This window comes from Salmo salar, chromosome 20 (assembly GCF_965601325.2).
Source record: "Salmo salar chromosome 20, fSalSal1, whole genome shotgun sequence".
Classification (NCBI taxonomy): domain Eukaryota; kingdom Metazoa; phylum Chordata; class Actinopteri; order Salmoniformes; family Salmonidae; genus Salmo; species Salmo salar.
Window position 1 is genome coordinate 57,264,943 of NC_138310.1, and position 23,932 is coordinate 57,288,874.

General features: G+C 45.3%; 1 long non-coding RNA gene across 1 annotated transcript in view; it reads left to right on the plus strand.

Annotated features, from left to right (window-relative positions):
- The first annotated feature begins 247 nt into the window (after window positions 1–247).
- The window catches only part of LOC106580926 (uncharacterized), a 59,251-nt gene continuing 35,566 nt past the window's right edge, over window positions 248–23,932 (plus strand). The window contains exons 1-3 of the long non-coding RNA XR_006760982.2: window positions 248–712; window positions 1,006–1,263; window positions 16,937–17,014. This is a non-coding gene — a long non-coding RNA (uncharacterized LOC106580926). The remainder of the gene's footprint in view (window positions 713–1,005; window positions 1,264–16,936; window positions 17,015–23,932) is intronic.

The window sequence follows — 23,932 nt, forward strand, 5'->3', positions numbered from 1 at the left end:
GTGGGTCTGTTCTGTCGGGGTAGCGTTGCGGAGGTGCTATTGGGTGCACGATACCTTTGTTCTCCTGTGTTTCCCATGTCCTATAGGCTCCTGTTGAATGATTGGTGTGAGAAGTTTAATGAGCTGCTGAAGACAGGTCTTCACATCTGACCTAGTGCCTTATTAAAACACACTGGATGTATGCGTGAGCAGACGCACACAGGCGCATGTACGTACACACACTCAGACACGCAATCACCCCCCCCCCCCCCCCCCTCCACAAACACACACACAGACGCACGCACACACAGACGCACGCACACACTGACGCACGTACGCGCACGCACACACGCACACACACACACTACTTATACTTACTGTTATACTTGTGAGTGGAAAGAGAGGGAGGGGGACAAGAAAGTCCTTATGCCGCAACTGTGTAGAGAAGCGGAAGGATTCAGGGCAAACAACAGCAAAACATCAACAGCTGAGCTGACTATCTCACATTCCTTTCCTTTTCTGTGTAATCTCCAACTAGGACTGGACAATGACCGCATGCAGGGGAAAAAACACTTCCCATATTCTGAAAAGTGCGCAAGGCTGAATATGAAAATACAAAACAGTACTCAACGCATTACGGTCGCAGTACTCTGTCCCAAACTTTGTGATGGATTACTATGCAAAAATGCGGAAAATTTATGAAACACACACACAACAAAGAGTCGGACGAAAGGTGAGCGCAGTTCACCGATCTTACCCTACCATTCATCCTAACCCCCTTTTTTTTTCCTCCGCTATCCCCTGCTTGCTCTCTCCATTCTTTCCGTCCTTCTTTGCACTTGTCTTTGTTTGTGTCCAGCGTAGTCTGTCTGGCTGAATGCGGGTGTCATGGAGAGGGAGCAAATGTTCTGGCGTTTGGGGAAGGCATTGTCAAAGCCACGGCTATCTATTGTGTCTGTGTGGCTGACTCTCCCTCTCTCCTTCTCTCTCTCTCCCTCCGCTCTCCCAATCCTGGGCCTCTCTCAGCTCTGGAGCGAGGGATTGACAGAGAGAGAAAAGAAGAAGAGAAGCGTGGCGGCGATTTGGCAGCTGCCCGGTGCCCAGCTGCATTGGAAAACTCCTGCCGCCTTTCCCTTTGCGGTGGTTCCCTCCCGGAGCGGTTTGTTTGGGGGACTGGTGTCCTGGGTGGGTGTCTGGCTACGTTCCCCTGTGGCAGGGCTGGCTGCTGGGGCTGGAACTGTGGCTGTACCCCCTGGGGAGCTGAGGAATGGAGGTCTGGCCAGAGTGAGTTCTCCCTCTCTCTCTCCCGTTGTCCACTATCCCCTTAACCGGTAGCTGAACTGCCAAAACCTCCACCTTGTCATATACCTCTTCATTCTGTCTCTCGCTCATCCCCCTTTTCCAGCTCTCCATTGGGTAAAGATAGTTTTTAATTATCTCTTATCTGTCAGTTGTTACTAAGTGCTTTTTAAGTGCATGTTTCCCTTAAATTGAGTGTTAAAATGTAGTGTTAGAGCTGTTCACCTATAGGGGTCGTGGGACTAAAGAGTGCATGCTTCTGTTTAGTAAATCAGTGAGCATTTTCTGTTTGCTTGAAGAGCAAGACAAAATTGAGGCCGTTGGTAAATGTATCCACACAACCACCAGTCACACACAAATGCACGATGTGAAATGTTTGGATCTTTTATATTGTTATTGTACGTCAGGACTTTTACCAAAGAATACACAACTATGAAGGATAGCTCAACCTTTGGAAGCACTTCCTCCTATCATTTCCTGACTCTGTCTGTGACTTGATTTTATTGCTGTAGACATTCATAACTTGAAGGACAGAGCTCAAATACTTTACTGATAGATTTACAGAGCCGAAGGTTTTGGTACTGACTCAAATTGTTCTGAATTGAATGACATGTTTCAACAAATAATACACGTTTGTTTTACTGATGAAATTGAAAGATGGTAAAAAGTCAGAGAATTTGATGGTTCAGTTCATTTGGATAGTCTGGTGCCTGTTTGTTCTTGATAAGCTGCTGTTGTTTGTGTTTCTCAATTTTGACTGTGCTTTAAAAGAAAAACGTTTTTAAGTTCTACTTCCACAATAATGAAACGATACTGTGGCATTACAGCTGTCATCTGAAGCTAGTATAATGTCTTTTCAATCTCCTATATTTCAGCTTCAGAAATGTAAAATAGACCATCTAAGCAACTTTGTAACTCACCCTATCGTCTTAGTCAGCAGATTTAAAATTGATTAAATAATTATCAGGATTTTGGCATATTCCTCCCCTGTAGTTCAGTATTAGATTTGTTTTTGTCAGGGTGCGTACTTGAGCTCCTACCAACTGGTGTTGATATGCAGCAGTCTGAAATTGATTAAACAGTCTTGAATGCCAGACAATAGTCTAACACTCTGGTTTGATTTTCTGAAATTACATTCTAGCAGATGCCAGATGTGACGATTTCCTGAAAGGCAACCAACACGTGCAATTCAAATGGTAATTCTAAATCATTATAGTATAAGTCAAGAAGCCTGATCATGGTTGCACATAATGGCACGGCAGATGAATCAGAGACTATTTCTGGAATCAATCATTTGGAAAATGATTTCTTGTTTTATGTAGATTGAATGTGATTTGTTATCACGATTGCTGAGGCTTCCTAAAGAGAGCAGTCTGAACTCTTTGGTTCTGAGGGGACCCCTGTTATATATACTACTAAAACACTGGCAAATACATTTTCCATTTCTTTTGTTGAGAAATGGTGTGATTATTTAGCCACAAAAAAAGTGTTTGACAGAAAACTAAAGGAGACTAGAGAGAGACAGAGAGAGCGAGAGAGAGAGAGAGAGAGAAACTTTTGTACTTTACAAATTGAAAAGTACAATTAAATAGACAAAAATCTTTACATTAGCGTATTCTTTTAGCTCGCTGAATTTTGTAGGATTACTGTAGAAATCACCCCTTTAGAATTCTATAGTGTATAGTCAGTAAATTGTATACTTTCTTCATTATAGCCTCTGAGATTGTGAGAATACTTTAACCAAGAGATAATATTACATGTTATTTATAAAAGTGGACAGATTCATTCAGTTGCCAAATGTTCTTACCTAAAGTGTTAGCGCTCAGCGTTGTGGAATCTGCAGTGCAGAAGTGTGCTGTGAATAGAGTGTAGTATGTCTGACTGTCCAGGAGAGGGGGAAAGGATATCTTTATTCAGTGAATGAAAATCTCTCCGATGAACTGCACTTCTGATTGTCCCTGCTCTGAGTCCCAGTACAGCAGACCAGTACTCACTTTCACAAAGCTTCTCTGTTTAAGAGTGCTGGTCTAGGATCAGCTCCTCCCTGTCCATGTCATTTTATTTATTAAATGCTTTTTGAATACAGGCCCAGATCTGAGAGAGGCCTGGTTGATTTAATGGTAGAGGGGCTCTATCATAAAACAACTGTATCTTTGGCCAAGCTGTTTTTTTTATGCATTTCTTAAATAACCTTTCTTAAATAAGTATGAGCAATGTACATGAATTGTGAATGGCATATGTCTGCCTAGTATTAAGCCAAGATCATGTAGTAGCTAATAGTGAAAATTGCAATTTTGTTGCATGAGCCAATCATGTTTATTTAAGATCACGATCTAGAATTTATACTTAACACATTCTATTTCTATAATAATGATGCAAGGATTTTGTAAAGACAAAAGTGGTTTTAGTTTTTAAAGTTGAGATTATTCCATAGGAACTACTTACTGTACTATGTCTCTTCATTAGAAATTAAGCTATTAAGAAGGAAATCCTTATGGAATTTTTTTTACCAGATAATTGGTTTGATTTGTACAATGATTTACTAACAAATAGCATTACATTGTTTGTGATTTGGAATTAAATTGTACTGAAGAATGTTTGATGGAAAATATGTATATTTTTTATACTATGGTAAATGTAAAATAAACAGAATCAAATAAATATAAATAGCAATATCAGTAGTTTCTAGTTTTACCATAGGCTCCGGGGTTTCACAATTGTTAAGCCAAGCTAATTTTATGTAGAATCTCACTTTGTGAGTTTTACATTTAAAAAAAATTATAAATTCACTCTGCAGAATTTACCATTGTTGGAGTTCCCTTTCCATGTCTGTTTCTAGAGACACAGAGAAATATGCGTTTGATTACCAGACCTAAATCTGCTCCTTTCAGTTTTCCCCCAACTTTTCAACACATAAATTATTAACGTTAAATAAACCACACATCTTGCAAACGTTCAAAAATCTGTACTTGATCCCAGGCTTTAAATAATAAACACTCTGTCAGCCTGTTGCTTTTCTTCACAGATAATGTAAAGTTTGTGATGATTCAAAAACCCAGTTGAAGTAATAGGTAGTGTTGCGTTGGTTCAGCGTTAGAGTAGAGCAGAGCAGGACGAGACTGTATGGCACAAAGAGAGATGAGACGTTGATTTGTTCCCGTTTTGTAAGCCCCCTCATTCCCCCCTGCCCCCCCCCCCCTCTCTCTCGCTCTCTCTCTCTCTCTCGCTCGCTCGCTCTCTCTCGCTCTCTCTCTCTCTCTCTTTCTCTCTCTCCCAAGCAGTGTAAACACACAGCTCCAGAGGAATGTTGGACTCTCTGACCTCACAGCAAACACTCTGGTGCAGTTCACTCGGTTCAGCCTAGCCGTGCAGTGCTCCGAGTGCAGCCAGCCCCTCTCCCCTCGCCTAGCCCCGCTCCTCTCTCTCCTCTCCCCTCGCCGCTCCTCTCCTATTTGAGCCAGTAAGAGACAGAGAGAGAGGGAATGAGGGAGAGAGAAACAGAGCGGCCAGATTCCTTCCTGCTCTCTCTCTCTCGCTCTCTCCGTGGCGGGCGAACCCCATTGTGTGCAGTGCCTGGCACACTGCAACCCCCCCCCCCCCCCCCAATGCCCTCTTCCCCCCCCTCCCCTTTAACTGTCACTCCTAACAACTCCTTATTACATTCACACAGAGCCACACACACCACAGTAGCTTGCAGTTCCTGGAAATATGTTATATGGCACGGAGACGCAGGTAGTGTCCCTGCCTGGGCGATTGGTTGTGCACTGAAAGGCAGCTGTAAAGCATTGAAAAGCAAAGGGTTACTGCCTTACTGGTGTTTGTATTTGCCTGTGATTTGGACCTCTCCCCATAGTGTTAGATTGCATAGCTTATCTTTCTGTGGTGCAGGACAAGCAGAAACTTTAAGCTGCTTCCTGACCATGCAGTCACCACCAGCGAACTGACAGACAGGAGTGGATCAGCTAAAGTTAGATCAAAGCCGACAGCATCTGTCAGTGTGTGTAAAGGCAGTGTAACATGAATGTTTGACCTCCTCTCTCTTTCTGGGCCAGCCAGACTGGGCTCAGTCATGTTTAGCAGATACAGCAAGCCACCCCTACACACATACTGTACATATACACAGACCAAATGTGCACATATGCACGCTCGCACACGTGTGTACACACAGATATATGCATGTACACATACACACCACACACACACACACACACACACACACACACACACACACACACACACTGTCGATGCTGGAGGGCTGATATTTAATGTGTCTGGGATGGGTGGGCAAGCTGTCAGGGCAGGGAGCACAGTGAGCCACACATTCATTCTGCTGGGCTACCTCTCATACAATAGACAAATATGGGTTTTTTCACTGAACCAAAAGTGTTTTCACTGTGGTTTCCTTAGGTACTGTCATGGCACGGTGGCTTATCCAGTGCTGTCATTTCATACACATCAACATTTCACTGGAGCTTTCATTTTATGAACCTAATTTACCCTGGTATTTCGTTTTATGACACTACAGAGACATATGTTACAATTCTAGAATGCCTTTTATGATTCCTAATATCATTACCGCAGGTATGTCTACGTTATGCCGGCACCATATAAATCCTGTTTACAGGGTAGGCCTGCACCCGAAGAATGACTGGATTATCTTGGCTGTTACATGTGCATCTTTAAATGCTCATCTCTGTCTATGGTTGCTTCCAAAACGGTATCTAATTTTCGTTTTAATGCACTATATAGGACATAGGGTGCCACTTGGGATGCATCCTCTGTCTATGGAGATGGCTGGAGAAGAGGGTGGGCGCCAAGCAGCTAGCTACAAGACTCGTCTCATTTCTTTAAGCTGAGTAAACGCAGCTCGGGAGTTTGGGAGCCGGAGACACCAGGGAAGAATTTCACCTGAACAAAGAGGCTGGTTGTGTTGGCGCTCCACCAGGGGCTTGATCTCTGTGAGCTGTAATTTAACAGAGAAAAGGACAGTGTTCAGTAGAGAGAGGGATGGAGGGAAGGAGGGAAGGATTCCCAGCTTTTCCCATCATCTGATTTTTCTCACATTATCTATTTCAATAAGCACAGCACAGCAACCCCATCTAAACAGTCATTTCAAGATGTCCGCCAGTTTTAGTTGCTCATAACCATGTGCTGTGTCAATATCAAATTGTATGTAATTATGTTTTTAGATTAGGATTGTTGATGTCGTCGTGAACCTCACTGATCAGAACCCTAACCCTGTTTTATTGTATAGTGTTGAACCTGGTATGGTCCTCTGGAGAATCATTTGTTAAAGGGGACAGAGGGGTTACTCTGTCCTCTGCTGGTGGGTGTTGGCTAGTGCAGCAGGTTCATGATCAGAAAGTGGCGTTCGGACTGGTGAAAGTGTTCGTTCAAGTCGTTTTAGCTTTAAGGTGGTGTTCATATGACGGCGATTCCTTTTGATTGTTGTTACAGAGGGAAAATTATGATTGCTGCATTTGTCGTACATTTCCCTTAAGTTGCACTTTTGTTGCATGTTGAGTAAAAGTCAGCTACTTCACAGAATTATAATAAATTCATACAAATATACCTTCATAAATATTCATGACATGGCTGTCATGGCTTTATCATTATAATGATCTGTGGCTATCTTCCTCCTCAAACCTTTAACACCTGGATTCCTTGTATTGTGGCTATGAGAATGAGAAGCACACCATTTAAAGTCAATTATGTATATAAACACTGAGTATGAATATGTATGCCAATGTATATGAATGTGCCTATGTAATACATATGTCTATGGGTGTGAATAGGTATGTGTATGTTTGAAGCCTATGCAGGCAGCCAGTGTCCGTAGACTAGGAGGAGGACTGATGGCCAGGCAAAGAGAACCAGATGGCTGGAAATATAGACTGCTAAATTATTCATCAGGTTTGGAGCCTTGGGATGAATGGGAAGCTAGCTAGAGTGGACGGTTTTATTAGCTAGGAGTCAGTGGAGGACTCAGAGAGAGAGAAGTGGTGGGGGAGTGGGTGGGCAGAGAGAAAGAGAGAGATTGAGGTGGGGGAAGAGAGAGAGAGAAAGAGAGAGTGAGGGGAGGAAGAGATACTGTAAACAGCCTAGATACAAGTTGTTCTGCACTCATAGTTAAGCGTACAGAAATTGAACATAATTCCCTTTTGATGCACTTTTCTCTCTGTGTTTATTCTGACCTTGAACTTAAGCATGAGAATAGCATGCTATTCACCCGCTATTCATTCGGCTTGGAGATGTAAGAAATGAAGGTGTGGTGGAGGTGTGTCTACAGATACACAATCTTCTGACCTTGACTCCGTTCTTGAATAATTCCACCACCTTTACTCGCAAGGTCGAGCAAACCTGCCGGTTCAAAGTCAAAAAGCATCGACTTAATTTCTCCTATAGAAATAACAGCATTCTCCACGCACTGTAATTTATACATTGATAAGAGCTATTGATAAGAGCTAGATTAATTAGTAATCCGTTTGGAGAAGGGAATTGTAAATACACATAGAAATTGTTTTAGATTATTTTTTCTTATGATCCCATGAGACGAATGTGAAACCAGTCATATCGAAGCAAACTGGAAATGATATTAACATTAAATGTATTGTGGCCTCTTTTCCACAGTGAAGTAGGCTATAAATAGCTGTGCCATTATTCAGAATTGTAACTGTGTGCCATCATAATTTGCGTGGATGAAATTTGGAAACCCAAGCTATAGGCTTCTGTGGGGCTGAACCTGCTGAGTTGATTTATCCGCTTTAGAAAGTTTTAATTATATACCCGGGCTTTTCTCAGTTTTATTTTACAATTTGTACCATGTTAAATATTAGTCACTATCGGGAGCCACTGTCAGTTATACCCACATACATTTATAACTGTCACTTAGGTGTTAGTTTTCTTCAATTTGTAGTCTACATTTTGCATCATTCCATTCTGTTGATCTTTCTTTCCTGTCACGTCTGTGTAGTTGTTCCTGAGGGTCACTAACATTACTGGATCATATTAGGCTAATGGGACATGCAGCCTCTATGAATCATTATGGAACTCAGACCACAAGTAGCAGGTTAAACCTGGAGCCTGGCGCATGGTTCATGACGACTGGACCTTTGTCACACAGTTCCATGATTCGTGAGTATTAGGGTAGATTAATAGGACTATTGTTCAACACCTATTGTACACTTTTTTCCACCTTCCAATATTTCATGAAAAACTATACGTTCTAGAAACATTTAACAAGACTAGGCCAACAAAATAGGACATAGACACAGCTTTTAACTTTTAAGATTAGAGTATTTTTAAATCTACCAGTTAGTGCTGAAACGAAGACAAAGATGCATAGATGGCATTCTTTCATTGATCCCTATATTCTGAACCGGTTCTCTCTATGTATTCTAGTCTGTTGACATTTAAAGGGATGGCCTAAGATAAATGTACTAAAAAACTCCATGAGAAAATCTGTTGGTCAGTAAGTGGGAGAGTTTTCAGCAGTTTAATTAAATGTATTCAGTGCGTAAGGGAACCACACCTGCAAAGCTCATTACGCACCTGCATAAGTTATTAGTCTGAGAAATGCCTAGGAAAGGCGTGCCTAGAAAAGGCGTACATTTCCTGAGTTGGAATCGGCCCCTTACTGTTTAGCATGTTGTCTACATTACTGTAAATGGGATGAGCATGATTACACACAATATTTCAAGAGAGGCTTATTACATGGTGTTTAAGTAAGATAGCGTTGCACTTTATTTATGCTACATTTTTGTTGCATGCTGCATCTGATGCATGACACATTAAGTGTATTATTATTTACATTGAGCCCAATTCAGATGCCTTTCCTACGTATGGATTTCCTACACACTTCTAAATTGTTGGTATTCAGACTTACCTTATGCAGGTGCATGACAGGCTTTCCATGCATGGTTTGCTTGCGAGCAAAGAATACATTTAATTCAACTGCTGAAAACCCTCCCATTTGCTGGCCAACAGATTTTCTTGTGGAGTTTTCATTCAATGGGGTTTTTATTACATTTATCTAAATCCATCCATTTCAATTTGGTGTACCTTTTAATTAGAGTGAATAGAATATATGGAGAGAACAGTCCAGAATATTAGGGATCAATTGAAGGTCCTACATAGGTTTTATTTTTACTTTGTAATTTCAGAAAAGTTTCATTTTATATCTGGCGCTATGTAACGCTTGTCGTAAGAAGGAGAAGTGGACCAAAGCGCAGCGTGGTAAGTGTTCATGATAATTTATTTCAAGAAACACTCAAACAAGAATAACCAAAAGTAACAAAACGAAAGCGAACAGTTCCGTCAGGCATAGATGCTAAACAGAAAATAACCTCCCACAAACACAGGTCGAAAACAAGCTGCCTAAGTATGATTCCCAATCAGAGACAACGATAGACAGCTGCCTCTGATTGGGAACCACACTCGGCCCAAAAACTAAGAAACAAAAAACATAGACTTCCCCACCCGAGTCACACCCTGACCTAACCAAACATAGAGAATAATAAGGATCTCTACGGTCAGGGTGTGACAGTACCCCCCCCCCCCCCCCCCAAAGGTGCAGACCCCGGCCGCAAACCTGAACCTATAGGGGAGGGTCCGGGTGGGCATCTCCTCTTGGTGGAGGCTCCGGTGCGGGACGCAGATCCCCTCCGCTTGGGGCTCCCCCCACTTTCGGGGGAACCGGACCATGGATCGTTGCTGGAGGCTCCGGACCCTGGATCGTTGCCGGAGGAAACGGACCGTAGATCGTCGCCGGAGGCTCTGGACTGGGAATCCCCGCTGGAGGCTCTGGACTGCCGACCGTCGCTGGAGGCTCTGGACTGCCGACCGTCGCTGGAGGCTCTGGACTGCCGACCGCCGCTGGAGGCTCTGGACTGCCGACCGCCGCTGGAGGCTCTGGACTGCCGACCGCCGCTGGAGGCTCTGGACTGCCGACCGCCGCTGGAGGCTCTGGACTGCCGACCGCCGCTGGAGGCTCTGGACTGCCGACCGCCGCTGGAGGCTCTGGACTGCCGACCGCCGCTGGAGGCTCTGGACTGCCGACCGCCGCTGGAGGCTCTGGACTGTCGCTGGAGGCTCTGGACTGCCGACCGTCGCTGGAGACTCTGGACTGCCGACCGTCGCTGGAGACTCTGGACTGTCGCTGGAGACTCTGGACTGGGGACCGTCGCTGGAGACTCTGGACTGGGGACCGTCGCTGGAGACTCTGGACTGGGGACCGTCGCTGGAGACTCTGGACTGGGGACCGTCGCTGGAGGCTCCGGACTGGGGACCGTCTCTGGAGGCTCCGGACCGGGGTTCGTCGCTGCAGGCTCCGGACCGGGGACCGTCGCTGCAGGCTCCGTGCCATGGATCATCACTACAGGCTCCGCGCCATGGATCATCACTGGAGGCTTCGTGCCATGGATCATCAATGGAGGTTCCGGGCCATGGATCATCACTGGAGGCTTTGTGCCATGGATTATCACTGGAGGCTCCGCGCCATGGATCATCACTGGAGGCTTCGCGCCATCGACTATCACTGGAGGCTTCGTGCCATGGATCATCACTACAGGCTCCGGGCCATAGATCATCACTGGCGGCTTCGTGCCATGGATCATCACTACAGGCTCCGGGCCATGGATCATCACTGGAGGCTTCATGCCATGGATCATCACTGGAGGCTTCGGACCATGGATCATCACTGGAGGCTTCGTACGTGGAGCCGGAACAGGTCTCACCGGACTGGGGAGACGCACTGGAGGCCAGGTGCGTGGAGCAGGCACAGGGCGTACCAGGCTGGAGAGACGCACTGGAGACCGGATGCGCGGAGCTGGCACAGGATATACTGGGCCGTGGAGGCGCACTGGAGGTCTGGAGCGTAGGGCTGGCACAACCCGTCCTGGCTGGATGCTCACTTTAGCCCGGCAAGTGCGGGCCGCTGGCACAGGACGAACTGGGCTGTGAAGGCGCACTGGCGACACAGTGCGTAGAGCTGGCGCAGGATATCCTGGACCGAGGAGGCGTACTGGAGACCAGGAGCGCTGAGCCGGCACAATCCATCCTGTCTGAATGCCCACTCTAGCACGGAAAATGCGGGGCGCAGGCACAGAACGCACCGGGCTATGAATGCGCGCTGGAGATATAGTGCGCATCACCGCATAACACGGTGCCTGACTGGTCACACGCTCCCCACGGTAAGCACGGGGAGTTGGCTCAGGTCTAGACTCTGACTCCGCCAATCTCCCTGTGTGCCCCCCCCCCCCTTCCACCCTCGGATCTCCTCCCACGTCCAGGATCCTTTGCCGTCCAGGATGTCCTCCCATGTCCACTCCTCCTGGCCACGCTACTTGGTCCGTTTTTGGTGGGAGGTTCTGTAACGCTCATCGTAAGAAGGAGAAGTGGACCAAAGCGCAGCGTGGTAAGTGTTCATGATCATTTATTTCAAGAAACACTCAAACAAGAATAACCAAAAGTAATAAAACGAAAGCGAACAGTTCCGTCAGGCATAGACGCTAAACAGAAAATAACCTCCCACAAACAGGCTGCCTAAGTATGATTCCCAATCAGAGACAACGACAATAGACAGCTGCTTCTGATTGGGAACCACACTCGGCCCAAAAACAAAGAAACAAAAAACATAAACTTCCTCACCCGAGTCACACCCTGACCTAACCAAACATAAAGAATAATAAGGATCTCTATGGTCAGGGCGTGACACGCTAGTAGTGGAATTATATATTTTACAGTATTACTTATGTGCCAGTGTTGTGGCTGGCTGTGATATTCATTCGCGTATGGATTTCTCCCGCCGGAGCAGCATCTGTCTAGTGGAAATCATTCATTTCCTGATTGCAAAAATTCTACACTGTTCGCTCAATTTCAGTTTAGTGTAGGGAATCATTGTATCATCTAAATCTCTGTGAAATATCTTTTCAATAACAGAAAATATAGATTTTACAGCTGTTTGAAGCTGGTGGACCAAAACCAAAAGTAACTTTCATTTTTGGTCCACCAGCTTCAAATAGCTGTTAAAATGATATTTGTTCTTATTGAAAATATATTTCACAGTCATATTTTGGGGGGGGGGGGGGGGGGGATCTTCACCCCAAATGAATAGTGGGTGAATAGCATGCTATTCTCGTGCTTAAGTTCAAGGTCAGAATATGCTAGAGAGAAAAGTACATAAAAAGGGAATTACATTCCATTTGCGTGCACTTAACTCGGGTCGGAATTCCCCCCCTTGTGAACGACTTACAGTTACTTCAAGAAGTATTCACACCCCTTAACTTTTTCCACATTTTGTTGTGTTACTGCCTCACTGATCTACACACAATACCACATAATGTGAAAGTGGAATTTTGTTTGTAGACATTTTATTTTATTAATAAAAAATGTAAAGCTGAAATGTCTTGAGTCAATAAGTATTCAACTCCTTTGTTATGGCAAGCCAAAATAAGTTCAGGAGTAAAAATGTGCTTAACAAATCGTATTTTTTCAATTTTACCTTTATTTAACTAGGAAAGTCAGTTAAGAACAAATTCTTATTTACAATGACTGCCTACTGGGGAACACTGGGTTAACTGCCTTGTTCAGGGGCAGAACGACAGATTTTTACCTTGTCAGCTCGGGGATTCAATCCAGCAACCTTTCGGTTACTGGCCCAACGCTCTAACCACTAGGTTACCTGCCGCCCCCACACATAATAAGTTGCAAGGAATCATTCCATGTTCAAAAATAGTGGTCAATACACCCAGTCCTTACAAAGATACAGACGTCCTTCCAAACTCAGTTGCTGGAGAGGAAGGAAACTGCTCAGGGATATCACCATGAGGCCAATGATGATTTTAAAACAGTTACAGAGTTTAATGATATGAGAAATCATTGTAGTTACTACACAGTACTAACCTAAAAGACAGAGTGAAACGAAGGATGCCTGTACATAATAAAATATTCCAAAACATGCATCCTGTTTGCAACAAGGCACTTAAGTAATACTGCAAAAATGTGGAAAATAAATGTACTTTTTGTCTTGAATGCAAAGCGTTATGTTTGGGGCAAATCCAACACAACACATCACTGAGTACCACTCTTCATATTTTCAAGAATGGTGGCATCATGTTATGGGTATGCTTGTTATTGGCACGGACTAGGGAGTTTTTTTATGATAAAAATAAATGGAATACAGATATAAGCAAAGGCAAAATCAGAGTTTGATTGAGAAGTTTTAAAATAATAATGGTACAATATTGTACATGCGCCGAATAGTGTAGACTTTACTGTGAAATGCTTGCTTATGAGCCCTTTCCAACAATACAGAGTAAAACAATTATAAGAAAAGAAAAATAGTAACACAAGAGGAATAAAATATACAAGAATGGAGCTATATACACACACTCACACACACTAACATAGACAAACAGACACACACACACTCATTCACTCTCTCACTCACTTACTCACTCCTCTGTGGAAGGCTCAGGAGAAATAGAGCAGAGAGGAAGCTTCGACCCTTCACTGAGCAAGGGCTGTCTGGTGTCATGGCAACCAGTGTGGATTACCCCACCCTCCCTCCATCAGGAAGAGAGAGAGCATGAGAGAGAGATAGATGGTGGGGTTGGGGTACAGGTATGTCTGCATTAGCCGCTATCTTATTATAGATCAAATAGATATATTTTTGTACCCCTTTTTCGCCCCAATTTTGGAAGTTACAGTCTCCTCCCATCGCTGCAACTCCCGTATGGACTTGGGAGAGGCGAAGGTCGAGAGCCTTGCGTCCTCCGAAACACGAACCCGCCAAGCCACACTGCTTCTTGACCCGGAAGCCAGCCGCACCAATGTGTCGGAGGAAACACTGTACAGCTGGCGACTGTAGTCAGCGTGCATGTACCAGGCCCGCCACATGAGTCGCTAGAGCGCAATGGGACAAGGATATCCCAGCCAGCCAAACCTTCCCCTAATGCTGGGCTAATTGTGCGCGACACAGCCTGGGATCGAACCAGGGTCTGTAGTGACACCTCTAGCACTGCGATGCAGTCACTCCGGAGGCCCTGGATCAAATATATTTTAGAATGAAAATATATCTATTAGGATATTTTAAAGGATCTGATGAATCTGAATACTGTAGCAGAGAGAGCGGAAAGGAAGGTACTAACCTGAAGATAGCTACAGGCTAGCCATAGCTTTCTGTCTTTGTGCTCTGGGTGGGTATCCTGTAAAATATATGATGATAGATAGATGGAATAGAGCAGGGGTGTGGAACTAATTTTTCACCGCGGGCCGCCTTCAGTCTTCAACGAGGTCCGGAGGGCCCCACTGAAAATGTGTTATATTTCCTTGCCGTCAACGTTTGCAAAAAATAGTCCTCTATACATCGTTTTTGGGGAATTTTTGATGCTCCCTGACTAGCTTTCATTTCAGTGATTATTAGTGATTTGGACACAGTCGAGAAACTATGAATTTAGGTCCATTATCTTTTCTACACAGTTTTCATTTGGTTTGAGTCATTAAAAAATATATTGAGTTTGTTTCCCCCCCCCCCCAAAAATGATATACTGTACAATATATATCTAACCAACTTGGGCTGGATTGGACCCCGTCGCTATCTTTGACACTCCTGGGATAGAGTGATAGACGAGTGGGGGGTGGCGCAGAAATCTTTAATAGAAGAGATGCTGAGGAGAAACAGGGATGGAAGGTTGGCAAGAGGTTGAGAGAGGCGGGCGGACGACAGACAGAGTGACAAAGAGAAAGGAGGGAGAACGAAATGGAACGATACGAGGAGTCGGGAACGAGGAAAGGTAAGGAAGATAGGACAAGAGGGAGGGAGGGTGGTGTGCAGTGGCGAAAGAGAGGCAGAGAGGAGGGTGGGACATTGGGTTATTTGAGGACACACAAAGAAAGCTTCTCTCATACTGACATCTCTCAAAGCTCCCCTGATGACTGCAGTACACCCCAGCATCAGACTGGAGCCATCCTAACCCTCAGTCCCGCCATCCTGTCCCTCAGTCCACCCCACCCACAACATGGGACAGGGGTTGTGTCTGAAATGGAACCCTATTCCCTAGCCTATATACTGTAGCATACTTATTTTAGGGCTCTGGTCAAAAGCATTGCAATATAGGGAATAGGGTGTCGTTTAGGATACACTTAGGTTGACAAGCTGTGATACCAGTGGGAACCTACAAAACACACACATTCCCTGTTTACCCTACAGTCAGAATAACGTCATTACCTGCTCTGGTGTTCATAACCATTTCCTATTACCTTACATCTTACACCAACGGCTGTGTCTTCTACACCAGGCAGAGGAGCGTTCTACCATTGACAGTCAATCCGTGTCTGAGTCATGACCAGGGCGCACATAATTACACAACACCACTATAGACATTAACTCAAAGTACATGGCATTAACTGCTCCTTTGATGACCTGTGTTACCAGGTAGGCTGGGAGGGAACACGCAGAGGCTACCAGTAAAGCAGAGAGGCTGTCTAGTGGAAGACTAGCGGTGTAGTGCATGGCTATTGGCTAATGGGTGCCCAGAAGGAGGCTCACTGTAATAGCTCTCTGGTTACACCACCGCTACTTGGAATGCAAGGTCATAATTAAGACCTTTTATTACAAAAGGCTTTAAAATTAGAACAGAATCCACTCCAATAAAAGCAACCGCCGGCTAATTTGGAGAGAGAGGTTTTTTTTCCCTGTGTTTTTTGAATCGGTGCCCAGAATAGACCACTCGTCTTGAGAAATGCAAAGAAAAAAAAACGTTCAAAATGAGAATTTCCCCTTTGAAAGATTCCCAGATTTTACAGGCATTATGCGACATGCCAGGAATGAGCGGAATTGCATTTTTATTTGGGTTGTAATTGTTACAATAAAGATAATGGCCGTAAAACACTACTTGTTTCCACTCTATTCTGCATCATGGCTGCCTAATGTAGTCGAGAATCTAGTGTGTCATGCAACAATCATTTACAACAATGATTATTGTTCACTCTCAGTCAATGTGAAGATCATTTTTTAAACCAGCATCTGTTTTTCCCTCTATTGAAATTAGTGTGCTGTGTAAACCACCATCTCTCTGCATGTGATTCAGCAGTTCTGCACATTGACTGATACTAGTGAAGCATCAGATACTGCTCATCTATCTTAGATCCTTCATGCCATATACACTGAGTATACCAAAAATTAGGAACACCTTCCTAATATTGAGTTACACCCCCTTTTGCCCTCAGAACAGCCTCAATATGTCAGGGCATGGACTCTACAAGGTGATGACTCCAATGCTTCCCACAGTTGTGTCAAGTTGGCTGGTGTCCTTTGGGTGGTGGACCATTCTTGATACATACGTGAAAATGTTGACCTTGAAAAATCAGCAGTGTTGCAGTTCTTGACACAAACCTTTACGCCTGGCACCTACTGTCCATACCCCCTTCAAAGGCACTTAACTCTTTTTGTCTTGCCCATTCCCTCTCTGAATGGCACACATACACAATATATGTTTCAATTGTCTCAAGGCTTGAAAATCCTTCTTTAACCTGTCTCCTCCCTTTCATCTACACAGATTGAAGTGTAAAGATCAGGTGTTCCTAATGTTTTGTATACTCAGTGTATGTCAACATAGTGGCATGATGATAAGATATTGGAGTTTTTCATGTTTTTCAGGAACCAGAGACAGTATCCATAGAAGCCAATGAGAGGAAGAGAGCAGCCTCGCATGATCATTAGCTCCACTTCTGGACTGTGAGTAGAGTATTCTCAGCTGGGTCGTTCCACGAAAAGAGGGCCTTTTGCATCCCTTTGATATTTTAAGTAGAAATTGTGCACCAATATTGAATTTAAAAGCCTGCTATATTAAGTGCACTGGAAAATTCAATTAATCTGATTTAAAAAAATATATAATTAAAGAATTCTGCACTTATCATTAACATAACCCACTTAACCCCAACATTTCTTAAAGATTTCACCATCATTGTAAAACCCAGTTTTTTTGTTGCTTTGACAAAGTAATTTCAGAAGAGTATTATTGATTTCATGTGATTAGTGATCCATTTACATCTGTCTCTCATTTTAAGGTCAACCGTGTTAGTGAACTGAACTCTCTTTTTAATATGTTGAAACTATTCATTTTAAATGTTTTTTCAAAAGAAACATTCAAATAGTTAAATCATAGTGTGAAAGCAGGTGAGCTGGTTCTACTTTTTTTGACCATTATCTGGTGTTTTGTGGTCAAAAACCGAGCGGGTCAAGCATAGCACCTCAACCCTGTTACCCATAGATAGACAGGCTAAAAATGTTTTAACAATTGCGATTTTTTTGTGAAGTTTGCATTCAATTGCTACTCCCTGTTGCAAACAACAACTTCCATTCCCCCTGTCAAAAAGGGGATTTTTGGCTGATTTAAGATGAAATCATCAAACCTGTTACTTTATTTCAATTAACCTCTCGAGATGGGAAAACGTGTTTTTATTACGTTGAAGGTGCTCTTTATGACAGAATGTTAAAATTTGGTGAAATCAAAAGTTGCTTTTGACCAAGTTACACTACTCAAAAGGCACTGAATTGGTGGAATGATCCAGCTACTTTTACCACGACTACTTTTACCTGTAGTATCTGTATTGGAGCAGTTCTTGGAGCTAGCCACCCTGCTGGAATGTACCTTGAATGGTCTACTGAGATGGAGGAGATGGTAAACAAACACAGTGAAGGGTCTGGGCCTCCTCCCTCAGCTCTGTTCAGCGACTGCAGCTTTTCCCTCTCTATGGTCATTAGCCTATACATACATCAGCTGACCTGCCAACAGATGCATTTACATAAGTATTCAGATCCCAACCGTCCGTGATTGGGAGTCCCATAGGACGGCCCAGTATCATCCGGGTTTGGCCGGTGTAGGCCGTCTGTCACGTCCTGGCCAGTATATAAGGTTAATTGTTTTGTAGTTTGGTCAGGGCGTGGCAGGGGGTATTTGTTTTCTGTGGTTCGGGGTGGTGTGTTTGTGTAAAGGGTGTTTAATTTAGTAATTCCGGGTTTTGGTTTATGTTTAGTAATTCTATGGTTAGTCTAGGTTGTGTGTTTCTATGTTTGGTTGATTGGGGTTGGGACTCTCAGTTGAAGGCAGGTGTTGTCTATCTGCCTTTGATTGAGAGTTCCATATATTAGGGTGTGTTTGTATGTGTGATTTGTGGGTGATTATTCTGTGTATAGCCTTGTGCCTTACCAGACTGTTTATTTGTCGAGTGTTCGTTTTTTGTATGTTCGTTTTGAAAATAATTAAAAATCAAGATGAGCATTCACGTACCTGCTGCGTTTTGGTCCTCATTCACCGACAACACCTGTGATAGAATCACCCACCACCAAAGGACCAAGCAGCAGAGGAAGGAGCAGACGGAGTTCGAGTTGGACTGGCGGGAGAAGTGGACTTGGGAGGAAGTTCTGGACGGGGCCGGACCCTGGCATCAGGCTGGGGATTATCGACACCCGCAGTGGGAAATTGAGGCAGCCAAGGCAGAGAGGCGGTGGTACGAGGCCAAGTACGCGCAGAAGGAGAAGCACGAGAGGCACCCCCAAGAAAATTTTGGGGGGGGGCACACGGGTAGTTTGGCTAGGCGTAAGAAGAGCCGGAAGCCAGCTACTCGTGGTTATATGGAGGAGCGTATGGGGTGGAGAGCGCTATGTTTCGCTGAGGAGCGCACTATCTCACCCATACGCACGCACAGTCCGGTGCGCGTTATTCCAGCCCCTCGCAGGTGCCGTGCTAGAGCGGGCATCCAGCCTGGTAGGAGGATGCCTGCGCAGCGCATCTGGTCGCCGGTACGCCTCCGAGGACCAGGCTACCCAACTCCCGCTCTACGCACGGCTACCATCAGGCCCCTGCACAGCCCAGTCTGCCCTGTACGAGCACCCCGCTCGTACAGGGCTACTAGTTCCATCCAGCCAAGGCGGGTTGTGCAGGAGGTAAGATCTAGACCGGCTGTGCGCCTCCATAGCCCTGGGTTTCCAGCTCCTGTCTCTCGTGCGGACCCGGAAGTGCGTCAACCCAGTCCGACTCGTCCTGTTCCCGCTCCCCGCACTAGCCTGGAGGTGCGTGTACATAATCTGGTAAGCCCAGTACCAGCACCACGCACCAGACTACAAGTGCGTCAACCCAGCCTCGCCAGTCAACAGTCTTCATCAGAGCTGCCCGCCAGTCAACAGTCATCATCAGAGCTGCCCGCCAGTCAACAGTCATCATCAGAGCTGCCCGCCAGTCAACAGTCATCATCAGAGCTGCCCGCCAGTCAACAGTCATCGTCAGAGCTGCCCGCCAGTCAACAGTCATCGTCAGAGCTGCCCGCCAGTCAACAGTCATCGTCAGAGCTGCCCGCCAGTCAACAGTCATCGTCAGAGCTGCCCGCCAGTCAACAGTCATCGTCAGAGCTGCCCGCCAGTCAACAGTCATCGTCAGAGCTGCCCGCCAGTCAACAGTCATCGTCAGAGCTGCCCGCCAGTCAACAGTCATCGTCAGAGCTGCCCGCCAGTCAACAGTCATCGTCAGAGCTGCCCGCCAGTCAACAGTCATCGTCAGAGCTGCCCGCCAGTCAACAGTCATCGTCAGAGCTGCCCGCCAGTCAACAGTCATCGTCAGAGCTGCCCGCCAGTCAACAGTCGTCAGAGCTGCCCGCCAGTCAACAGTCGTCAGAGCTGCCCGCCAGTCAACAGTCGTCAGAGCTGCCCGCCAGTCAACAGTCGCCAGAGAGGTCAGACTGCGCTGAACTGCCGGAGTGGCCAGACTGCGCTGAACTGCCGGAGTGGCCAGACTGCGCTGAACTGCCGGAGTGGCCAGACTGCGCTGAACTGCCGGAGTGGCCAGACTGCGCTGAACTGCCGGAGTGGCCAGACTGCGCTGAACTGCCGGAGTGGCCAGACTGCGCTGAACTGCCGGAGTGGCCAGACTGCCCTGAACTGCCGGAGTGGCCAGACTGCCCTGAACTGCCGGAGTGGCCAGACTGCCCTGAACTGCCGGAGTGGCCAGACTGCCCTGAACTGCCGGAGTGGCCAGACTGCCCTGAACTGCCGGAGTGGCCAGACTGCCCTGAACTGCCGGAGTGGCCAGACTGCCCTGAACTGCCGGAGTGGCCAGACTGCCCTGAACTGCCGGAGTGGCCAGACTGCCCTGAACTGCCGGAGTGGCCAGACTGCCCTGAACTGTCCCGAATTGCCAGACTGCCCAGACTGTCCCGAATTGCCAGACTGCCCAGACTGTCCCGAATTGCCAGACTGCCCAGACTGTCCCGAATTGCCAGACTGCCCAGACTGTCCCGAATTGCCAGACTGCCCAGACTGTCCCGAATTGCCAGACTGCCCAGACTGTCCCGAATTGCCAGACTGCCCAGACTGTCCCGAATTGCCAGACTGCCCAGACTGTCCCGAATTGCCAGACTGCCCAGACTCTCCCGAATTGCCAGACTGCCCCGACTGCCCCCCGGCGAAGCCAGAGTGGCCCGACAGCCTGGAACGGCCGGAGCCAGAGCCACCTCCAGAAATAGGTGGGTTGGGGAGGGGGGGTGTAGCACAGTGCCGTCGTTGACGGCAGCCACCCTCCCTTCCCTCCCTTTAGAAAAGGGGACTTTTTGTTGGTGTTGCTTGGGGTTATTTTTTGTTAAGGTGCTTCTGGGGTAGCACCTTTAAGGGGGGGGTACTGTCACGTCCTGGCCAGTATATAAGGTTAATTGTTTTGTAGTTTGGTCAGGGCGTGGCAGGGGGTATTTGTTTTCTGTGGTTCGGGGTGGTGTGTTTGTGTAAAGGGTGTTTAATTTAGTAATTCCGGGTTTTGGTTTATGTTTAGTAATTCTATGGTTAGTCTAGGTTGTGTGTTTCTATGTTTGGTTGATTGGGGTTGGGACTCTCAGTTGAAGGCAGGTGTTGTCTATCTGCCTTTGATTGAGAGTTCCATATATTAGGGTGTGTTTGTATGTGTGATTTGTGGGTGATTATTCTGTGTATAGCCTTGTGCCTTACCAGACTGTTTATTTGTCGAGTGTTCGTTTTTTGTATGTTCGTTTTGAAAATAATTAAAAATCAAGATGAGCATTCACGTACCTGCTGCGTATTGGTCCATTTCTACCGACAACAACCGTGACACCGTCATTGTAAAAAATTCTTTCCTGGTTAAATAAAGGTGATTCTTTTTAAACAAAAATCATTTAAAAAACGAAATGTACTCAGTACTCTGTTAAAGCACCGTTGGCAGTGATTACAGCCTCGAGTCTTCTTGGGTATGACGCTACAAGCTTGGCACAGCTGTATTTGGGGAGTTTCTCCCATTCTTCTCTGCAGATCCTCTCAAGCTCTTGTCAGGTTGGATGGGGAGTAACAATGCACAGCTTTTTCAGGTCTCCAGACATGTTTGATCGGGTTCAAGTCCGTGCTCTGGCTGCGCCACTCAAGGACATTCAGAGACTTGTCCCAAAGCCACTCCTGCGTTGTCTTGGCTGTGTGCTTAGGGTTGTTGTCCTGTTGGAAGCTAAATCTTCGCCCCAAACCTTCGCCCTGCGCCAGTCCTGAGCGCTCTGAAGCATGTTTTCATCAAGGATCTCTCTGTACTTTGCTCCATTCATCTTTCCCTCAATCCTGACTAGTCTCCCAGTCCCTGCCGCTGAAAAACATCCCCACAGCATGATGCTGCCACCACCATGCTTCACTGTAGGGATTGTGCCAAAATGTGTGCAAAGCTGTCATCAAGACAAAGGGTGGCTGCTTTGAAGAATCTCAAATATAAAATATATTAACACTTTTTTGGTTACTACATGATTCCATATGTGTTATTTCATATGTAAAAAATAGTCAAATAAAGAAAAACCCTTGAATGAGTAGGTGTGTCAAAATATTGACTGGTACTGTATTTTCAAAGAAACGTGGATCATCATTATTTGGTCCATAAAGGTTAATGAGACATATCTGGTCCAATGACAGATCAGTTTGGACAATGTGCACATTCCGATCAAAATGACTGTTAATTAATATCATCACCCTTTTTGAATTTCTTTGTCCATGGGAGAAGTATATTTCACCCCCCCCCAGTCCTTTTTCCACATAACTTAATGAGTTGAATGAGTTTCCTGTAAACAAAATATATTATATTCTTTCTCTTAAAGCCAGGTAAATATTGCTTGTCTTTTCTTATTATCTGCTAAGCCATTACAATTATAACTGGCTATATTTATTTCACCAATTACCATAATGAGATACAAGTTTCAGATCTATTTATCATAATATATGTTTGTAAATTTACCGTTGAAAAGTACCATAATGATTGCGTGTCCATATAGCTGTACCATGATATTTTTATTGCTACTATGTAACCCTCCAATTGTTCTCCAATATTCCACCCGCTAAAGCCCCTCCCCATCCCAAGTTGGGTTGTCATCCCAGTGACCGGCAGGCCACCCACATCCCCCCCGGATCCCTAGGCCCCCCGAGAGGCCAGAACCCATTCTTTGAAAACACGATGCCACCCACAGAACAGAAGCAGATCAACCGCCAAAAGCATTTCCAATGCTCTCACCTCAGTTTTCTTTATATACAGTGCCTTGCGAAAGTATTCGGCCCCCTTGAACTTTTCGACCTTTTGCCACATTTCAGGCTTCAAACATAAAGATATAAAACTGTATTTTTTTGTGAAGAATCAACAACAAGTGGGACACAATCATGAAGTGGAACGAAATTTATTGGATATTTCAAACTTTTTTAACAAATAAAAAACGGAAAAATTGGGCGTGCAAAATTATTCAGCCCCCTTAAGTTAATACTTTGTAGCGCCACCTTTTGCTGCGATTACAGCTGTAAGTCGCTTGGGGTATGTCTCTATCAGTTTTGCACATCGAGAGACTGAAATTTTTGCCCATTCCTCCTTGCAAAACAGCTCGAGCTCAGTGAGGTTGGATGGAGAGCGTTTGTGAAGAGCAGTTTTCAGTTCTTTCCACAGATTCTCGATTTGATTCAGGTCTGGACTTTGACTTGGCCATTCTAACACCTGGATATGTTTATTTGTGAGCCATTCCATTGTAGATTTTGCTTTATGTTTTGGATCATTGTCTTGTTGGAAGACAAATCTCCGTCCCAGTCATCAGGTTTTCGTCCAGAATGGTCCTGTATTTGGCTCCATCCATCTTCCCATCAATTTTAACCATCTTCCCTGCCCATACTGAAGAAAAGCAGGCCCAAACCATGATGCTGCCACCACCATGTTTGACAGTGGGGATGGTGCGTTCAGGGTGATGAGCTGTGTTGCTTTTACGCCAAACATAACGTTTTGCATTGTTGCCAAAAAGTTCGATTTTGGTTTCATCTGACCAGAGCACCTTCTTCCACATGTTTGGTGTGTCTCCCAGGTGGCTAGTGGCAAACTTTAAACGACACTTTTTATGGATATCTTTAAGAAATGGCTTTCTTCTTGCCACTCTTCCATAAAGGCCAGATTTGTGCAGTATACGACTGATTGTTGTCCTATGGACAGAGTCTCCCACCTCAGCTGCAGATCTCTGCAGTTCATCCAGAGTGATCATGGGCCTCTTGGCTGCATCTCTGATCAGTCTTCTCCTTGTATGAGCTGAAAGTTTAGAGGGACGGCCGGGTCTTCGTAGATTTTCAGTGGTCTGATACTCCTTCCAGTTCAATATTATT